The sequence below is a fragment of the Camarhynchus parvulus genome, chromosome 1, assembly GCF_901933205.1.
Source record: "Camarhynchus parvulus chromosome 1, STF_HiC, whole genome shotgun sequence".
NCBI lineage: Eukaryota > Metazoa > Chordata > Aves > Passeriformes > Thraupidae > Camarhynchus > Camarhynchus parvulus.
The window spans coordinates 90,555,992-90,570,501 of NC_044571.1; the positions used below are offsets into that span (position 1 = coordinate 90,555,992).

General features: G+C 39.8%; 1 protein-coding gene across 2 annotated transcripts in view; it reads left to right on the forward strand.

Annotated features, from left to right (window-relative positions):
• The window catches only part of GSK3B (glycogen synthase kinase 3 beta), a 150,180-nt gene that overhangs the window by 2,172 nt on the left and 133,498 nt on the right, over window positions 1-14,510 (forward strand). The window lies entirely within an intron of this gene.

The following is a 14,510-nucleotide window of genomic DNA, read 5'->3' on the forward strand; positions in this document are numbered from 1 at the left end:
TGCTGATACAAAAAGGCCCAGTTCTGAGTTGCTATAGATCAGCTATATGCTTATCATATGGAATTTCTTTACTCCTGATTTGAATATGCTCACATTGAGACCTGAATTGTTCTTCCAGATTCATATGAACAGTGTAGTTTTTAGAGATATTTTCTTTTTTCTTACGGAAATGCAGGATGACATTTTATGGGACCAGGAATGCTCGATATGCATTCCCATTCGATTGATCTATTTGATATTCGTGTAAAGCCACACCTGACATGGCTCTGTGGGTACATGCCTGTATCCATCGCAGGGGCTTGTATGTTTCATGCCAAAGCGCTGGGAAGGTGTGAGCTTTTTGACAGATGAGAAATTTTGATAGTTTTTTTGCCCCGAAATGTCTTCCACTGTGGTTGAAGCCTTGAAGAGAGCATTTGGCTCAGGGGCTGTAGTCCTCCTTATATCTGCATGATCAGTGTGCCAGCAGCCCTCCAAAAACTATGGGTGCAGTTAACCCATATTAGCAGCACGACAGTGTAGGTTTGATCAGGTCCAGCATTAGTATCTGTTAAGGATTATTGATCTGTATGGAGGAGAACTGTGGGTGACTCCATTTTAATTTACTGGCTCGCTTTATGTGCCTGTGGAATGGAAAGCAGGTCTTGTTGATCAGTATTTCTGCAGGTGGCTGTCTAAACCGAGCGAGACCTCAACCTGTCATACTCAGCAACTAAATTTGCCTTATTCAGGCTCTGCAGCTTGATTCTTGAAAGGTCATTGATGCTCCTTTCCCGTTTATTTGAGGTCAAAGACTAGACAGATGCTTGCCTGTGAAGAGGGTGCTAACTGATGCAGACTAACAAGTTTGCAAATATGATTCAATCCCAAGTGTATAACACTGAGGGAGAAACAAAGGCCGTAACATAAAGCGCATGCACTTGTGATAACCCCCCCAGTCGCTCTAGTCATGTGCTCCTGGTCCTTCTGCTGTCTGGAAAAAAATGTCAGAACAAAGCAAGAGAACCACATTCAAGGATTCTGTGGGAAGTGTAGTTTCTATTTTCAGTTAATCCAGCCATGTAAGACAGCCTGGGAAGTTAACTTTTTTTTCTTTGGTTTTTGAGTGAGAAAAATTCCAGGGTGTCGAAAAAGGTTTTATTTTTCTGGTTAGCAGAGTCTTGGTAACATCCTATCACATGATGTAGCAAGCTGTGTATTGCCAGTGTGAAGTGCTTGTGTGGAGAACAGAGTGAGGTCGGCTCTTTCATTTTGATGTATATTTATAGGCTGATACTTAGTTACCTTCTGAGCCAGTTTGAGTTAAAGCTGGGACAAAAGAGTCCTTGTGAGGAAGGTGAAAATTGATGATAGGTATCTTCTGAGTGTCTCGGACATCTTTATTGCTTCTGTCTTGGTGTGGGTCTTTCGGAAGCAAAACCTGACTTGTTTGATGTCAGCCTTTTTGCTCTCATTTGTAAGGAGGGGTGAAATCAGATGATGAAGTCACTCTTGCTCTGTTGCAGCTATTGCTTCTCCTGGCTGAGCGCTGCAACAGTTACCTAGGAAGGACAGATCTAAGGGATGAGAAAAGGATTCATAAAATACTGGAGGAGGGTTCATTGTTCCTTGTGTTTCCTGGGAGGAGCAGAACTAGAACCCTACTGTGATTGCACTTCTTCCCAAGGTATATGGGGAGGAAAGGGTGAGCAAGGCTTTTTCATCTCTTTGCTGTGCAATTTGTTAGATTGAATTTATGATACTTTGTTCTCAGAAGTTGGTAACTGGATGAAACCTTGAATGAAAGGATGGGGGATTACCAACAGCTGCTTTTCCTTTGGCTGTTGGGAAAAATGACTTCTCATGCATGTTGCTCTTATTGCTCTGTCAGGGATGTTACAAGGATTTTAACATCTCTGCAACAGTAGGAACCCTGTGGCCTTCATGTATCTCTTCCAAGCCATACCTCTGTCTTCTGAAATCTGACTATTTTTATTTCTCTATTTATATTTTTTGTGGTTGTGAAATCACTCAACCATATGAATTTCTACCTTGAAGTAGTTCTCAAATAGGGTATTCTTTGTGCTGGTTTGTATTGCTGAGTTTGCAGGCTTTCCCTGAACAAAAACCCCATGTGTATTCCTTGTGTTAAGCCTGTCCCTCAAAAGGAGGGAGCTAAGCTTCCTGTTTTCCACTTGCTGATACTATCAACCTGCTCATTATAGTAGGAGAAGAGATAGGAGCTTGAAGTTTTCTTTTGTTCTTCACCTAGTTGCTCTTACACTGCTTACGGATGTACCTTGTTTCTCAAAAGGGACAAAAATAATCCTGAAATACAAAGGGTAGTCATGCAACACATGACTAAAAATATCAGTATAAAAATAGAAGTCTCAAAGTTTGCAGTTTGAGAATTGAGAATTTTCATCTAATGACTGTAGAATTGATTTTTTTTTTCCTTCTCTGAGCTTCTGGGAAATATAAGTGTTTCAAGTAACACCAAGTCCTTGCAGACAGCAGTACTTATTGTAACTGTAGCCAATTGTCTTGATGGTCTGCAGTAAATAATGTCTTGGCTAACACTTGCCATGAAGAGTTTTTGCTCCATGTGTGAGTGTCATGGGTCTGTAATTGGTTAGGCAGGATTTGTCAACTTGGAGGGTGAGGAAGGCAGTTTTATTTGCTTTAGCTAATTCTGATGTTGACCACATACTCTTGGTTGCAAAATCTAAAGGACAGTCTTGTAATAATTCATTTTGGACTCTGCGGAAGAATGTTTCAGTGGTGCCAAACTTGGGATTTGTTGAAGTTTTTCTTTTCTTCTTAGATTCACTGTTTTTTTTCTGTATTGTAAAATCTCCTGAAAGCACAATGGCTTGGTAAGCCTGTATTGCTGTGTATTGTTCACACAGTGTGATGGCTCTTTAGAAATGGTTCATGAAGGAATAAAGTCTGTGAGTTTGTTGCTCTTTTAGTAGCTATTCCACGAGCCACTACATAAAAGTGACTGCTTTTTAGGTAGCAGTGGTGTCTAGGTGGCAGTTTAGTTTAATGCTGTGTGGTGTCCAGGTAGGTGTGTGGGAAGAGCCTTGGATAAAGGGCACCCTGGGCGCCTTCAGCGAGCAGGAATGAGTGGGGCTGTTGAAACTGGCAAAGCCATTGAGATAATACCACCTGGTGTTTCTCAACCCAGTTAGGGTAGGGCCCTCTCTATTGCTTTGATAGCAGTTTCTGCCTAATTGGTTTCTGAAACTGAAAGCTGCCCATCCTGCTTTCCTTGCTGGAGAGAGGAAAATCACTCCCTTCCAGAAGCCTGCTGAGCGTTATGTGTCTGGCTGTCGCTCATCCTAGCCCTGTCCAGCTTTCTGACTGCTGCTGGGTGAGCGGCTTTCCTCATTCCTAGATTGGAAAAAAATGCACTGAGGGGGTCAGCTAATGAACATGTTTGCCTGAGTGGAAAGTGTTTCATGTTACAGTGCCCCAAAGTTGTGCCTTGCAGTCTGAAAAGGAATAGAACTGTCTGCTGTACATAATTCTGATGCTGACAGACTCTTCTTTATTCATACCATTAGCTAGTTGAGCATTCCATTTCTGTTCTGCACATTTCCTCTTCCCTACACTGCTTCTTGGAGGTGATCCCCTCTTGTATTACCCCTTGAATCACCTTGAGTGTTTCCTAGCAATATTGGAACTGTCTTGTTCACCTGTTTCTACAGCTATGGCTTATGGAGTGTGTTCCTTGCCTGTATGCATCCTGGCTCTGGAGGCTGTTGTATCACCTCATCAGTCAACTTGATAGGGCCTTGTAGGACTCACAAGCAGTGCCAGGGAGATGAGAAAAGCTGAAGACCACCCCACAGCCTCAAGAGTTTCACTCTATTGCCCCAAGAGAGTTCTTTAGTTTTCTTGTATTCTAACTTTAGATAAAATATAAAGGAATTTTCCAATACTGGCGTTCAGTTTACTCATCACAGATCTTCACAATGATATGAATCTGTGGGATATTGGCTGTTGCTGCTCCTTCAGCCCATGCTCTGGCTGAAGAAGATTCTGAAAGTGCACAGTGTATCTGTGTGCAAAAAGCCTGCAGTTCAAGCTTAGTGCTGCAATCACCTGTAGCATTTTCTGAAATGAATTAATGCTAAGCCCTTTGGTTATTTGAACACAGTAGCTAAACTGTGCCAGGTGCTTGTAGAACACTTGAAGCCTCTTGGTTCAAGCTATTGGTGTATTTTTATTTTAAATGACCAAGTCCCGTTTTAAATTGAAAAGTCCTGTTACCTCTGAATTTCAAGAGATTTCTGTAGATAACTCAAAACTTGAATATTTTTCTGGTGTTCTCTCCCTTTAGATTTTGTTAAAAAAATTTAAAGACTAACTTTACTCTGAGGACTTTTAGTCACCCATAGCTAGTGTGGGAAGTGCTAAAGTGGCTGTCTCCTGCAGCAACGATATGGCTGGTGGAGTTACTTGGCTGCTTTCTGAATTTAATGAGCATCAGCCTGGAGCAGCCTTGAAAGACAAACAAACTTTTAAAGTCAAGCAACTAGGAAAGGGAAAATATTGAAAGTTTGATTGCTTCACAGAATATCCAAGTCCACTCAAAATTCAGAAATTTGTCTCTTCAGAACGACTTTTGGAAAGCTGCACAGATAAGTGCTCTTTTATTTATGTATGTTGAAAATAAATGCCAATTACAACATTTACAATGTGATGAATGAAGATACTCTTTCAGCTATAAAGGCTCAAAACCCACAGTGTACTGTACAGGTTAGACCTCCTTTTTTCAGGTGCAACACCAGAAACCCACTTGTCACTTCCCATCCCACAGAAATTGTTTCCAAAGGGCTGCATGCTGCCATTGGGGGAGGTGGAAGTTTGGAGGAATAATGGTCTGTGCCAGTTTATATTTTTTGAATTGATTAAAAATTTAACAGCTTGAGTGCACTGTAGCAGTCTGATCTTGAGGTGAGAAAGGTGTGAGATGTGGTAGCAAGATGCAGGTCTGTGAGAAATGGCTGCAACATCCTAGTCATGCTCAGACAACTGTTCCTGGTCAGTGCTGCTGGATCTCATTAAACAGAAGCCTAAAATGAATGTCTACCTGAAGCTTTTGCAAATTTTGGATAACCATGATTTGCTTTCAGCACCTCTTCAGAATCCTTCCAGCCCCCATAGGTGATAGCTTACCATGCCACAGAGACAGGGTCATTATTTAGGTGTACTCCATGGAAAAAGTGCATGTTTGACTCAATCCTGTATCCTATAGGTGTTGCTGCATGATGTTCTGTCAGGGCAGTAGGAGAGGTGAGATGATGGTATTTCAATAGAAATCCATGTTGGAGACTTTTCTGAAAGCAGTCCTGTATCACTCTCTGAGAACTGTCAGAAATGTGGATGCCCAGAAGTCGTACTGCGGTGCCTCTAAAAGAAGCGGACAGTGATTTTTCTTGTATGTGCAGTGCTATCAAAGAATCTTTTCATTAGGTGCTCTTGCCACGATGACTTGTCTGTTGCTCAGAAAAGGAAATAAAGCAAAGCAGTTCACTCTGTACTTTTATCTCTTGCAGACGGGAAGTAGATCTAAGCATTTAAGGCAATTTGTGTTCTCACCTAGTCTGTCTTACAATGGAAGAAAGGAAAGTGGTAAGACATTGACAAGATAGCTTGTCAATGTCAAGAACTCAGGGCTTGGTTTTTTTTTTTTTTTTTAACAAAACCCATACAGCAACAGCTCCTTCTGAAGGGTTGGCTCCAGTCCTTGCCAGGAGCTTTGCTGTGTCTCTGTAACAGGGACTCTGTATTTTCTGGCTTAGCCATATCAGCTGAGGGAGGGGCTGTTTACTGTGTATCAGTGCCAGTGCTTCCTGCGCAGGTGAAAGGGGGCTGCCTGTTATCTTGTATTGATTAATTTCTAGATGATTTCCAGGGTTTCTGTGTGAGTGATATAGAGTTGGGTTACCTGAAGGATCAGTGCTGTGGGGCTGCAGTGGGCCTTGGTGCCTGTCATAGGAAATTCACTTTAGCTTGTACAGAGGTGAGAACATACAGCTAAGAAAAGTACACCTTTATAGCTTTGTAATATGTCTGAATAGGGCTGAGCTTCTCTTTGTTTGAAGGGTATAATGACCAGTGTAGCATTTGTGAAAGTATATTTGTGTCTGAAAAATGTCTGTTAAACTTGGTATGTCACAAAAATGTGTAGTGATATAGTTAGATTGCTTGATGTGTCTTTTCAGGCAGTTGGACTGAGTTGGAGAAACATTTTAGTAGTCAAAGTGCCTGACAGTAGATGATCATAATAAGAGAGCTGCTGATCAAAAGGGAAAGAGAGGATATTGCTCATTGTTGCCACTGGATAAGCAATGCTGTGGAGGGTACATAGGACTTAGAAATTCTGGCTCTGCACTGTGCTGTTGTATGTACATGAGGGTAAATGTTTGAGTGCAGCTGCAAAAATTGCCAGTCTTTTGGGTCAGAGCACTTAGAATGAGAAAAGTTGGGTGTTGGCTCTGAAGTTATAACCAGAAGGGAAGCAGCATCTGAATTTTTCCAACCAAGGCAGACTTCTTACAGCCGTATAATCTCTTTTGACTTTTTTAGTAGGAATATAATTCTTGTCAGATACAAACCCTGTAGCTCATAGTAATGTCTTTTGCCAGGAATGCAGGCAATTGTTTAATTTTCAGATAGGCCAAGAATATGTTTTGCAGAAAGATAAACTGTGACTGTTGCTGCAGAGAAGAATTTGGTTTTTCTTGCTGTGTAGAAAGAGGGAAAACTATTTAGTCACAGTTGATAGTGTCAATCTGGTTTTTTGATTCACACCCTCCTGTAAACATTTACATAGAGCATACAATGCTATTTGCACCCCATCTCATCTGCTTAGTTGTTTTAAGTATCTATTTAAGAAAAGCAGCACAATTAATTGACCTGTGTGAGCAGGTTTCCTAGAGGGAGGAAGGGAGTCACAAATTCATCAGCCTAAATAAACTGAATATTTGGATGTTGGCCAAGTAAATGTGAATCATTTGGCACAGATCTGTATCCCCATGAATGAAGCCCATAACCATAGATATATTTCCTCAATTTGTGGGGTTCAGTATCAGCATCAGAAAAAATGTTTTGTGCCTCACTTGGAGAACAAAAGCTTTCTGGCAGGGCAACCTCTCTGCAGGTGAGTAGATGGAATGTGTTGTTGTCTTTATATACACAATTGCTCAGTTGAAACCTAAAGAAAAATGCTGTTGTCCTTGAGAAGAATGTATCTGTTGACCATTTTACTTCTAATCTTGCCATCTTACTCATGATTGTGTGTGCTGCCTTGGGAGCCACTGGTACGTATAGTTGTGCACCATAGCAGTTGCAAGTTAATTGTTTTTTTCTGTGTTCCTCAGAGAATAGAACCTTCCTAATCAAATTCCAGTTTTAGAGACTTTGGAATAGATTTACCAATATGTTTTAGTAACCACAATGGATTGCAGAGCTGATCTGAGTCTTGGGGAAATGTTTTAGAGGCCCATGGAAAGCTAGGTGATTTTTTCTCTTTGTCTGAGTTTTCTAGTGAAACAGCTATTAAATGTACTAGAGACAAAAGCATAAGGTTTGTGTGGAGTGGGAGAACTTTACTATTCCAGAAATTGTGGACCCAAACTTGAGATTATATTGGTCAGTGAGAGGGCAGGGAAGTCTTTAATTGCAACTCCCAGAATAAGGTACTGTCAATTTTAGATTGAGCTCAACTTCAAACTTGCCCTTCCTTGCTTAGTGCAGTGGGCATGGGTTGGTTTGGGATTGTGTATAGGTTCTTATTCAGGTGATGTGGGGATGGCAATTGGGTTTGATGGACTCTTGAAGCTCACCAGTAGGAATGTCTGAATGTCATTCCAGCAATCAGAGCATGTTTCAGACCTGTATTGGGCTTAATGGAGGATCTTAGCGGAACGAATGCTGCCAAATCTGCAAGTCTCTTCTATTTTGGGATAGATTCAACTTCAGTGGACTGAAGTTTCACTTCAGCTAGAATAGCTGGCTTTCAGTGTCCATGAAAGCTGACAAGGTTCAAGCATGACAAGTGACATGGGATCTCTGACAGCAAAAGAACGACAGCTGTTTTCCTAGGTGGCACATTTGAAATGCCTGTGGGATTTTGGAGACAGGTAAAGAGATTCGTGAGGCAATGAGCAACATTTTCTGTTTGGTGTCAATGCCTTGGCTTTAAGCAGTAGCTTGTGGATTTATTTTTTTCTCTAATAACCCAGACTATTTTTTCAGTGGTAATGTTTGAGCAGTTAATGATTGACTGTAAATATTTATTACAGTGGGCCAACCCTAAAAGGAAGTAGTGCAGAAATGTTTATGCTGTGTCTATAACTTTTAATAATTATGATACTTCAGGAATATTTACTGAAACAATGACACTGTCTGCGTTTCAAAATATCTGATGAAAGCCTAATTTTTATTTTTACATTGCGGCATAATTGCAAAACATAATTTTTTTTTCTAGCGTTAGTTTAAAACATACAGTATCTACATATGCTTTTTAGGTTTAGTTTATTCAGACATTGTAGGGCGGGGTTTTTTGTTTATTTTGTCCTTTTTTCTTTTAAGTGAAGAGCAAGTGGATTTATGAAGGAGTTCCTGGCAGACTATTTCAAAATCAATAGATTCTAACTGAGAAAAATCATGTTAAGTTGTCCTCTAGCAGCTCCTTTAGCTCTATTACTTTTTACGTGTATTTGATTATAGAGAGACACGCACATATGCATGGTCAGAAATAGGATATGAAGGGGAGGAGATGATCTAAAGTTATGAGATCTGGAATTTAAACCTAGGCCACATGTGAAGGCTTCTGCTTTAAAGCAGACTCTGCTCCACATGTGTGATTTCAAAAGTTTATCTTTACATGCAAAGGTGCTCATGGTATGCTTGTCTGAGTATCTGGGAAGACTGCTAAAGTGTGTGTTTTAACTTGCTTGCTCTGGTCACTCACACCTCATGTGCAATCTTCTGTGCTGTGGTGCTTTCACCTCTCCCAGTGTTCTCGGGCACTGCTGTGCTTCCAGTGAAGTTCTGAAATTGTGGTGCACTGTCCTTGCTGCAGAGGTGAGCAGCCCTCATCTAGTACTTTACAGGTACACCTTACACCCTTCAGACTTAAGATAGGCTAGTGAGCGGGAAATGCCAAGGCTGCTGGGGTGGCATCTCTGTCTGGTGTGCAAAATATTTTTCTGGGAAATAGGAGGAAGAAGTGTATGGAAAATGTATCAGTAGCCCATTAAACTGTAGAACTGATGCAGGGTGTTTATGAAGTAAGGAGAACAAAAAGTTAATGGGAAGGACTTTGAGCTGTAGCTTCCTCAAAGACTGCTGTACACAGGCTATTCCAGTTTTGATTTGAGACTATAGATGCAAGTTTTTATGACTGTATTTGAAAGCGCTGTGATTTCTAAGAAAAGTAGAGAATAAAGGCAAGTATTTCTAAAAATTCAGGTAATGTCCAGGATTTTGTCAGGAAAAGTGGTTAATAAAGGGATAGGGAATTTGTCTGTAGATGAAGAGGAGTAATTAGCTTTTATGTGACACTGAAGAGAGCAGATGTTCCTGAACTCCTGGAGATTTGTTCGTTGAAATCCATTGAATTTCTCTGGACATCTCCTGTGCTTTTTAACTTTGATTTCTTGTTTTGTCTGTGTTAATATGAAACCATCTCATACTTAGGAAACATGCAGTGAGTCAAATAATGGTTATTTGACCATTTTTGTTTTCTATAACTTCTTCAACCCTAACACGGAGTGCATGGAAACAGCTTTGCCATATATATTACTATGTTTTGTGCTTAGGTGGAAAGTAAGTCATTAAACATACAACTCCCTCAAAATACCTTTCCCCCATTTTAAAATGAAAATATAAAGAACTAGTGCAATAATGCTAACATTCTACCAGATTTGTAAATTATATCTGGAATGTTCTCCCTTGTGAAATGTACCTCTTTGGATGTCTGGGAGTAGACTATGTAGAGTGTAACTCTTCAAATGTGAAAAATTGAGTGAAACTATCGTGACATTATTGGAAGCTGGGCGGTCTGACTTGAGAGTTGGTGTCCCTACTGAAGGTTCAAGAGTGAATTTCTTCTCTAGGACACAGAAGAGTAGGCTGGTGCAGTTATGAATCACTTTTGCTTCAATTTGGCACAGATTTAAGAAAAAAAATACTCCTTTGTGCTGCTAGCATAAATAGCTGCAAAGCTCCAGAAGTTGTTCAAAAATGCCCTTTTAAAAAATATGGTGCTCTTCAGATTCTTATCAAGTGACCCATCCCATAGCTGTTCTTTGAAGAAAAGGATATGTAGACCACATAAATGAAACCTCTTAAAAGGAGATCAGCCTTGGATCGTGCTGGTAAATGGAGTCAGCTATGTGGCATGAAAGTGCTTGTTTAAAAACACATCATCCACTAAAACCTTCAGATGTCTACTTTTATGGAGTACTGTGAATTTTTTTCCTCCAGTAATTTTGTTGCTGCATCATTTTCATTTCTTTGGCTTTATACAGCTGAGAGCTCTTAGTTCCCTTAAACTGATATTGGATATGGGTAACAACATGCAGTGCTGGAGAATTATTGTTAGATAAAATTACTGAATGTGCTTAAAATAGGTGACATTATAAATATGTATAATTCAAGGCAAATGTCTGTATTCATACCTCCTCTTAATGGCTTGGATGTTATTCTTTTGGGTGTTTCCTTATGTCAGCTGTCAAAGACAGGAAAGTGGATTAGGCAATGCCTTGATCTGACCCAATATGTCTGTTCTTACAAATGACCTATCTTTATATTGTGTATGCTCACTTTCACAGTGTTAACTACTTTATATATCATGGCAGAAAATTACTTTTTTTTGTCTAAGAACAGGTCTGCAGCCATTATAAAATAAATGTTCTTTGAAGTCAGGATTCGTGTGAAATGAGAAGGATGTGCAGAATCAGGCCTTCTGCACTTTAGTGTAGTAATAATGGTTTTTTGTTACTGATCTAAGTAAAATTTCTAGACTTGTGGATTGTGCTATCAGAGGCATTCCTAGGAGCAAGGAGCACGTGTTCGAAATTATCTTAACCAAGTGGTACCCTAAGTAGGAGGAAATGTAGGAGGGGCTGATGTCATCTCTTCTTCAGTAAGGTTTGACTGTGCTGATAACAGGTTTGGGGGTAACTGGGACAGTAGGAGATCTGCAGAGAAGAATCTGGGGTCAGGTATTTGCACAGTGGCCATAAATCAACCAGTGCTGGAGAACCAGCAGATCTTTTACTGGATGTATTGATGGCAATGTCATGTAAAATAGATGGAATTAGCCTTCCCACTTCTTGGCATGCTAATGAGCTAAAGTACAGCATCTGGTTTTGGTACTGTACTGGGAGAAGAGTAGTCGCAGGCAAAGTAAAATGGTCAGAAGTCTAAAAAATGTGCTTTAGAGGAACTTACAGTTTCCCCTAAAGAAACTGAAGTGCTTAATTGCTATTAGGGGAAAACTGAAAACCCTTTGGATGATAGTTTTTTTTTTAGAGGAGGCGGAAGGGAGATTTCTTTTGATAATGTTCTTTCAATACATAAAAGATAGCTGGAAAGAAAAGACAAAACTTCCCTACTGGAGATGAAACTACTTGTAGCCTTAAATTGTAGCAAGCACTTACTAAGCTAGTTAAGTCAACTCTTAAGAACAGGAGCACTGGAATAGATTAGGGAAGGCTGTCAGATTCCCAGTAGTGCCTGTTTGAAAAATGAAGATGCTTGCCAGGTAGTTTATATATAGAAGTTTGGAGAGGTTTTAATTAAGACAGCCTGTAGTCCCTTATGGTATTACTTTATGTCATTCCAGTTATTTCTGCGTGGTCTTGGGAAGAATTTCAGTTACAGCACACTGATCCTCTTGCTTCTCCCCTTGGGATGAGGTAGCCTTGTGTTACTGGCAGCTTGCTGGCACTTAGTGGATGTGGAGATAAGGATTTGTGAAACTGGTCACAGCTTTAGCACTTAAAAACAAGGTAGATTCTTAGAGAGGTCATCTAATCCAGTCTCCCTGTAATGAGCAGGGGCATCTTCAGCCACATCAGGTTGCTCAGACTGCTGTCCACTCTGATTTTGGAAGTTTCTGGAAATGGGGCACCCACCACCTTTCTGTTCCAGTGTTTCACCACCCTCATTGTTAAAAAAAAAATTCTATCTAATATCTAGACTCGTAGAGCTTCCTTAGTGTTGAAGTTTAGGTAAATGTACTGTATTTGGAAAAGCGGTTGGGGAATATATTTAGTTAGAGGTTTAAATCTGCTCTGAATTTCATTTTTTTGTGTAAGCATTGTTGAAAGGAAAGCTTGCTCTTTGCTAGTCCTGTACTGCATTTGACAACCACAGCCTTTCTGTGGGAGATTTCTAGATCTTGCTTCATGTGGGTCCTGAGAAAAGCAATGCTTTCCTTCAGTTTTTCATCCTGTGGTTCTTGCTTCAACACAAAAGAATTTAGCACAAGTCAAGAACTGCTCAGAGCTTCAGGCAGAGACCAGGACCAAACTGCACCAGCTGCATAGGTACCAAGCTTTTGTTAGGGGTGTTTATCTGCTCCAGACAACTTAAGAGTGCATTGCTCTGGTGTGTAATGCCAGTGCAAGAAGAATATTCATCCAGTGATATATAACTACTGTCTGTTCACAGCAGTTGCTTTAGTTTTAATGTAATAAAGGACAAGTGTTTGAAGATGGCATGTAGAAACCAGATGTTGCATAGAACACAAGCTAAGAAAGAAAACACATTCTTGGTCTTGTACATTTGTGGAGTGTAGATAGTTGTTACATTATTTTCATTTTATTTGTTCAAAATTCAAAGATTTGAAGAAGATCTTCAAGTGTTGCCTTTTGTCACTTTATTATCTAAATTTTTTAGGGATTTTAATTGACTTATGTAGCTTTCTGGGAAGTGAGATGGATGTGTGAAACTGTTAAGTCTAGAGTTGTCACATGAGAAACTATAAAGATACTTAAGAGCTGAAATGATCATCTATATTTTGGTAGATGGTTTCCCTTTTGATACAGAAGCTTTGACTAGAACTAAAGAAATGCTTTTTCTGTGCCTTGCAAAGCTATAGTCTTATTTTGTACACATGTGAAGTTACTGTGGAAGGTTGGAATCCTGACCTGTAAATATAACTGAATTGTAAAATTCTGTGGAGTCCTTGCTTCCACATTCCACATGATTTTGAATGTGAAAAAGTTGGTAGATGTCAAATTAATGTTTATTTTCCTTTTGTTCTGCTCAAATAAAAGAGAAGAAATGATAACTCACTAACATTATGCCAAAGTTCTCCTAAGGTACAGTAGTAGTCCTAAATGCCTTTTATTTTTTCCATTTGCAATCTTTAGCTGATGGAAGGATTAGAAGGTTGGCTGTAAGTGAGGCTCTTGCTCCAGACGGTCGTACTTCATCTCTAGGCAGTGCTTGGCTTAAGGCTGTGCTTTAGTGTTTGATCTGACTTCAACATGCACAAAATAGTCCCATCTCTTAGATGGCTTAGACTGCCAGGGCATACAGTTCTTTTTTTGTCTGCAGCTGTCATTATCTGAATGATGGAAGAGTTTACAACTTGTGTATTGTGGAAAACTTGTTCCCCTTCCCTGTTGGTAGCTGTGAGAGACTGGGATGCTTCTGCTCACATTCTTCAGCTTCAGTGCTGTGACAGCAACAAGAAGTCAACAAAGTAACCTGGCATCAGAAAAGGGAGCAAGGAAAGAAGTAAGGTAGGGCCTAACCAAGTGGTCTTTTTGGGTTGTGGGAACCATTCAGATTGAGTTTTCCGAAAATGAGGCTTCAAAGTAAATAACAACAAAATTAAATGCTTAAATCCCCTCTCTTCCCTGAACTTGGCTGGTACTTTAGGATGCATTAGATGAATATGAGGCAGTTGGTGGCTAACTGAAATTTTAAGTTAATGCAGTTCTTATTATTAAAGTGCCTTTCTCATGAAGAGGAAATGGAGAAAAGTACTCATTCCTTCCCTTCCATATTTGTAAAATACTAGTAACTTGTCTTCATGTTTGAAGTCTCTTCTGGTTTAAATGGTCACATGTCACTTTCTTGGTCCTTTACATTTCTTGAACTCAGTATCTGGTGAAAGTGCAGGCAATCAGAACGCTTGAATGGAGTTCTCTGGAAAATGTTGATTTTAATGTTTGCAATGCCAGAGTTTAGCTGATTTTACATTCACGAGAAGGGTATTTTCTTGTGAGTTTCAGTTCTGTGCAAATCTGTTTTACAAATACAGTGATGTTTTTTTGAGGGAAAAGAGTAAGTGGAACAGCAAGCTTGAAAATAGGTCTGGTTTAAAGAATGCAGCAACGCACCTTTGGTTTAAATAAAGAAAGCAATGAGAATTTAAAGTTTCATATCCTACCAATGTTTTAAATACATTTTTTGAAGAGAACTTTTTGGATACTGTCTTGGTACCTTTTTAGAGATGGTGGTAGAAGCATATGTAAGTGGGCTAAGTTTCT